Source organism: Sciurus vulgaris (genome assembly GCF_902686455.1).
Source record: "Sciurus vulgaris genome assembly, chromosome: 12".
Classification (NCBI taxonomy): domain Eukaryota; kingdom Metazoa; phylum Chordata; class Mammalia; order Rodentia; family Sciuridae; genus Sciurus; species Sciurus vulgaris.
In genome coordinates this window covers 71,860,196-71,867,738 of record NC_136473.1, presented here as the reverse complement: position 1 = coordinate 71,867,738, position 7,543 = coordinate 71,860,196, and positions in this window count along the sequence as shown.

Genomic DNA, 7,543 nt, shown 5'->3' with positions numbered 1-7,543 from the left:
TGGTCTACATGAATGGTACTTCTGCTTCTTTGAACTATGTTGGTTCCTTTAGACTATCACATATGACAAAGGTGTCTTAATTTGGCTGCCTTAATTACACACATGGGTTGTTTCTCCTCTGTGGAGAGCCGTCTGATGTTAGTAGATCCACCATTTCTTTCCTTAAGTGATCTATGCCTGCCTTGGTGGAGGGGAAAACTCTCCTGCATTTACCCTCTGGTTATGGTTAAAGGTGCCACCATCAGCTGTTAGGAAATTCTAGACAATTTGCAAACTGCTGTGGAAGGCAAGGGATTAGAAAGAGAAAGATGGTAGCCTTGGCAGGAAAAATTGATCTGAGAAACGTACTATACGTGGTTAGTATGACTGAAAATTCTTTTAACAGACGCATTAATAATAGTTTTGTTTCTGTAGCCAAGTTTATATTTTGATACTTTAATAAAGACAAAGATACATATTATTAACCACTTGGTTCTTTTCCTTTTTTTTTTTTTGTTCTGGTACTAGGGATTGAAACCAGGGGTGCTTTACCACCAAACCACATCCTCAGCCCTTTTTTAATTTTGTGAGAGGGTCTCACTAAGTTGCTTAGAGCCTCACTAAATTGATGAGGCTGGCCTTGAACTTATGATTCACTTGCCTCAGCCTCCTGAGCTTCTGCAATTACAGGTGTGCACCACCATACGTGGCTCATTTTGTTCATCCTGTTTTCACGTTTGAAGAAGAAAGGTTGGGGGCAGGGCGCTCAGCATAAACTGAAGCAGAGCTGCCACTAGAAGATCAAACCCCCGGTTGACAACATGCTGGCTTTAAGTGGCTTCCTTCAGGGAGAGGTGCCACTGGAAGGGTCTAGAAAGCCCCCCGCCCCCTCCTAGTGTCTGTCTTCCTCCTGTCTCCTTCTTGCCCTGAGGTCTGTCCTGACATCTGTTTCAGAGTGAAGGGTTTGAGTGTGTTCTGATTCAGGACAGGGATTCTAGAATCGGATGCTTTCTCTTTCTGTCAAGAGGTAAAATGCTATTTCCCAACTTATTCCTTCATGAGCTCCGAATAAATCCTTGACATCCAAACCCACACCAAGCATTCTCCAACAGTCCAGGTCTTCCCAAAAGGAGGCCACACGTGTCCTCTGAGCATCCTTCTGTGTCTTCATGTTGGAAGGAACTCCAAGCTTTTCCAAATCTCTTATGAAAAATGTCTCTCAGGAAGGAATTCACGCTGAGTTGCAATGTTTTGCTGAGGACTAATGCTAATTAATGATAGCTCAGTTTTGAATAGGGCAATATGCTAAACACTTTACAAGCATTATCCCACACATTAGTCAGCTGTCACTGTAACAAAATGAGATAATCAACTTACAAAGAGAAGAGGTTTATTTTGGCTCAAATTTTGGAGATTTTTAGTCTATGATGGATTGGCCATGTTGCTTTGGGCTTGTGGTGAGAGACACATCATGGTATGGAGCATGTAGTAGGGCAAAACCACTCATCTCGTGACCAGGCAGCAAAAGAATAGAAGAAAAAGGGGGTGGGTGGGGTCCCACAGTCCCCCCTCAAGGGCACGCTTCCCAATGACCTAAGGACCTCCCACAAGGCCCCATACTCCTAAGGGTTTTACCACCATGTGATAGTACCTCCCTGGAACCAAGCCACAGACACATTTCTATGGTTGTACACAATGTAGATTCACACCATTCATGTAGTCATACATGTACAAAGGGTAATACTGTCTGTCTCAGTCCACTATCTTTCCTTTCCCCATGTCCTGGGCATTTTATATAAATGGAATCATACAGTTTGTGTGACTGGCTTCTTTCACTTAGTCTGGTATTGAGGTTCATCCATGTCGAAGCATGTATCAGTACTCTATTCTGAATTATGGCTGAATAATAATATGTTTGCATGGTTACTCTACATTTTGTTTATCCATCTATTTATTGATAGATAGGTGAGAGTATTTTAACAAAGACATAGGTTTTTTGTTTGTTTGTTTATTTGTTTTTGCCTTGCTGGGTATCAAACCTACCTGCTAGGCTAGTGCTCTATCTGAACTATATTCCCATCCTGAGAGTTTTAGTCTGCATGGAAAGAATGAATGTCTAAGGTGGAATTTCAAGCATAACATATAACTGAGAGAAGAGAGGTAGGAGCAGGAGTTCCTTCTCAGAGCTTTCAAGGAACAGTTTCAAAATCATTATTCTGTGGCTAGCTATGTGAGAATGGGGAGGCGCAGAACTCCCCATAGATGTTAATCATTCTGAATTACTCCTGCATGGTAGGAAGTGAGTCCTGGAATTTAAGCTTATGCTTCCAGTCTCTGACCTTCCCTGCACCCCACATGTAGCATTTCACTGAGTAGAAGGTAGGAAAGTAGGGAGAGAAAATTGGGAACCTTGAGAGAATAACTGGGGTCCCACATACAGGGTGTTTGTACAAGCAAAATGGAGAGGAGTTGAGATGACCCAGGGGGTACTTCAATCCCTAACCTCAGTTCATTCCATCTGAAGTTGCTGTCCTGGGTTTTCCACTATACACACACACACACACACACACACACACACACACACACACACACACAAAAACATGCAACTTCCTACAATGCACCAAACTGATCTTCTTGAAAACAATTAAAATCAAGCCAGTTTGAAACCATTTAGCTGGTTCGAGTCTTTGCATGGTAAATCTCTGTGGAGGTTTATGTTATGTTATTTTATTTTATTGGAAGTTATAGCTTTTATTTGTTTACTTTAATTACACATCACATCTTCAGGGTTTTTAAGTGGATAAAGCTATTTTGCAATCATTTTTATTATATTAGTCAAAATACAATGAAATGAACACATTCAAATTAAATCAGTTCTATAGCAATATTTGTTAAAAATATAGAGGAAAATTGCAATTTTCTTAGCCACAGAGTCTTCCATGTTTATTAATTAAATGTATTTGAAATTGATATATAAAACAAAAGCTATACATATTAACAAGTTACCATGTTCTATTTCAGTATTGTATAAACTATATATGTACTGATCACTTTAAACATATCTAATCAAACATTTATTTCTCTATGGTGAAAACATCAAAAGTACTTTATTCCAGCTTTTTGAAATATTCAGTACATTTTTGCTATCTAGTAGTAGTCACCCTACCATGCAATAGCGCACCAGAACTTCTTGCTCCTTTTTTTCCCATGCTTTTTATTGGTACATGTTTTAGGGCTTTTTTTTTTTTTGTCTTTTGTTTTTTGTTTGTTTGGTTTATTGACACTGAGACTAAAGATCCAACCAGAACAATTGTAGAAGAGGAAAAGTTTATTTTGGGGCTCACAGTTTCAGAAGTCTTCATCCATAGACAGCAGGCTCTATTCCTCACGGCTCAAGGTGAGGCAGAACATCATGGCAGAAGACTGTGGCAGAGGGAAGCAGCTCACATGATGATCAGAAAGCAGAGAGACTCCACTTCCATATACAAATATATACCCCAAAGCCATGCCCCCAATTCCCACCTCTTCAAGCCTACATTCAGTTATCAGTCAATTAATCCCATCAGGTGATTAATTCATCAATTGGGTTAAGGCTTTCATAACCCAATCATTTTTTCTTCGAACCTTCTTGCATTGTCTCATGTGAACTTTTGGTGGACACCTCACAACCAAACCATAACAGTACATTATAGTTATACATAATGGTAGGATTTGTTGTTCCACATTCATACACGCATGCCAAATATCAGTTTGGCCAGTATCAGTCCCCTTTGTACCTATCTTAACTGGAACTTAGTACCATTGTACCCATGGATTAATCTCCTCCCATCCCTCCCTTCCCTCTTCTCTCCCAATTCCGTGGTAAACACCTTTCCACTCCCAACTTTTATGAGGTCAACTTTTTTAGGTTCCACATATAAATAAGATCATGAGGGACTTGTCTTTCTGTGCCTGGCTTATTTCACTTAACATAATGATTTCTAGTCCTATCCATGTTCTCACAAGTGACAAAATTTCATTATTTTAATGGTTGAATAGTACTGTGTTGTGAAGATATAACATATTTTCTTTATTTCTTCATTGACTGATGGGCACCTAAGTTGGCTATTGTAAATAGTGCTGCAATGATCACAGGAATACACCTATCTCTTTGATATACTGATAATTTAACTTCGGAGAAATACCTAGTAGTACCAGAGTCTTTTAAATTAATACTAATCATGCTATGTGAATGTTAAGTAAATTATTAACGAATACTTGTAGTTAATCTGTACATACTCTTTGTTATTTGTTATCAGAATTTTAGAGGGATTTGCAGCAGGAATAAAAAGTAACTTCTTCCTATTTTTATTTTTAGAGCAAGAATTCACAAGAGTCCTATCTTGATCTAATGTAATTAGTTTTTTAAAAATTCATCCTTCAAACAGTGGAACCAGAACTGCCACATTGGGCAAGAAAAAGTTGATTTTTGCCAGAGCTGTTCCACTCCCATCTATTCCATTCATTGAGTTCCATATAAAATTATTGCATATGACACAAAAATGGATTCAGATGTCTTTGAAGGACAGTGTATAAGAGACCAGCTCAGCTGCCACTGAGGATTGGCCAAGGGTAGGGCTTACCCGAGTTCCTGAAAAGAAATTCTCATGCAAGTATAATTGCTGCAGAATGAATGCTGGTCTCCCTCCAAAGTCCCAAATTCCAAAATTTTTATATTAAAGTCCTAATCTAAACCCAGATGGTAATATCATCAGAGTATTACAGATGGAGATAGAGTATTTTGTGAGTGTTTCTGTCAGCTTTTTTGTCAGTGCACAGAGACATGACAAGAACAATGTAGAAGAGGAAAAGTTTATTTGAGACCCTAGTTTCAGAGGTCTCAGTCCAGAGATGTATGACTTTATTGCTCTGGGTCAGAGATGAGGCAGAACATCATGGTGGGAGGACATGGTTGAGGAAAGGAGCTCAGGACATGGCAACAGAAAGCAGAGAGAAGGCTCTGCTCACTGGGGACAAAATATAAAACCCAAAGAAATAAGCCTAGTGACCTGCCTCCTCCAGTCACATCTTACTTGCCTACAGTTATCACCCAGTTAATCCATATCAGTCACAACTGAACACATATTAATCACAGCTCTTAATCTAATCACTCACCTCTGAAAATTCTTGCATTGTCTCTGACATGAACTCACATCTCATATCCAAACTACAACATTCTGTCCTTGGGCCCCTGCCACGGCTCATGCCCATCTCACAATTCAAAATACATTTAGTTCATTTTCAAGAGTCCCAAGAGGCTTAAAAATTCTAGCAGTACCCAAAAGTCCAAGTCCAAAGTCTCCTGATACTCAAGGCAAATTCTCAGCATGAATCCCCCCAAATCAAAAGCAGGTTACATATATCCAACATATAATGGCACAGAGTTAACATTTCCAACCCAGAAGGGAGAAATAAGGGGCACAGAAAGGAGGAATGGGACCAAAGCAAGACCAAAAACCAGCTGGGCATACAAGTCTTGTAGATCCATGTTCAGTATTTGGGGCATATGGCATCAAGATGTTCTCTCTAAAGGGCTTGTATAGCTTCACCCCTATGACCTTGCTGGTTGACCTTGGCTTGTTTCTGCTTGACTACCGCAGTTTTCTGTAACAGACATTGCACGGTACTGGTCTCTCTTAATCTTGGGGGTCTCCATGGCAGCTTCAGCTTCCTTTTTACATCTCCACACATCACATTTTCAGGGGCTGCCCTCACGGAATCCAACTGCTACACTTTGCCTGGTCTCCCAGGCCTTCCTTTGAAATCTTAGTTGAAGACTCCATGACCACCTAACTCCAAAATCTTGCAATACTGCAGAACCAGCACCATGTGATTGCTGCCAGGGCCAGCCACCATCCTGAGCAGTAGAATAGACTCCTGTGACCACAGCTGCAGTGGTCTCTGAGGGCCTGGGCAGCTGAGCATGGTGAAAAAACTTCCTAAGCCCCTTGATGTAAGCAGGGTGCTCCCATAGTATTTTTTTTAATTAATTAATTAATTAATTAATTAATTAATTAATTTATTTATTTTTTTTTTGAGAAAAAGGAAAAAGAAGTTTCATTGCTTTTCTAGCAAAGGAGAAACACAGGGACTCCTGTCCCAGAGGCTGTGATTCTGCCCATCCAAAAGAACAGGGGTTTTTAAAGAAGTGATTCAAAGGTTGTTCTCTGTTGGAGTTGTAATACACTTGTTGGATTGAGAGATAGTCATTTCTGAGATCTTCTGGTGCCATCCCTGTCGTTCCTGTAATGGGTGTGTGCTCAAGGACAGATAACTCTGCCTCAGATGGGGAAGAAAGGTAATCTTGTTTTCCCTGAGATTAGAGGGAGGGTGAGGTTGGGGAGGAGAGAGGAAGAGAAAGGAACATGCCCTGAGTTGCAGTGGCAGAGCAGCAAGGGCTATCTTCAGAGCAGAAAATGGACCACTATAGCCTTTCCCCACTGTCAATTTCTACATTCCATTTCTATGGAAAAGTGGGTGACAACGCCTCCAAGCTACTTCCTGCTGAGAAAGGGCAAAGTTTTGGGGAAAATGACCCGAAGTCCTTGTTTTCTATCAGATAGGGCATGGACAGCTAAGGGTATTCAACATCAGGACAGTCCAGAAGTCCATGGTGGCAGTTGGTGGGTAACTGGACAAGGCAATCATAGGGCAAGGATCTTGCTAAGACAATAAACAAGACAGCAAAGCATTACTTTTTTTTTCTTTTTTTGGTAAATGATTAGCACAAAAGCAATTAGTATTTCAGCCAGTCTCTCACCATGGAGACAGTAACTCATAATCGTATCAGTGAAAAACAGATTGAGTTTATCTATGTAGGAGGTTGGGAAGATTTGTAGGTCTATGAGATCAAGCTCAAATTCACTCAGGACAAACTTGTGATTCTAGAGTCCTTTAGAGTATTAGGCACTCCTGCATAAGAACCTTTCCTTTATAGCCTCCTTTTTTATTTACTTTTGGCTGGACTGATACAAGTGTACATCTTAAGTTATACTGAAAGAGCCACTGTGTATCCTAAATGTCTATGTAGGACTGTACTTTGTTTATCCTCTCCTGCCAGGTGTCTAAGACCAAGTTGATCAAACTTGACCTCGTTCCTATCTACTACTTACTAAGAATAAGCTGAGATTCCTCAGGGATCACACTTGGGAACATGTGAGAAGCCTCTTGGCTCCTTTAGCTTTTCTCTCCCAGTGGTGTCATCTGCCAGGATGGGTCAAGGTCTTGCTTGAGAAACTGTACATGGATTCTCTTGGAAGCCTCAAAGACATTTCTCTCTCCAATGACCTTCCTCTTTGCAGAATGTGCACTGGTTGATCTCCTGTTCTTTAGGGTCCTCTTGATTCCCCTGATCAGTAGATCAGGTGACTCACCAAAGTTACAGGACCCAGAGAAGTGGTCTTGTCATTCTCTGGATCCTGACTGACCTCAGAGGGCAAGGGCCAAAAAGTTGGCTGCTTTTTCTTGGTCCTTTTACTTTCTTGAATTTGGTTTCCAAGTTTTTGGTTTTAGGCATCCAGTAGGC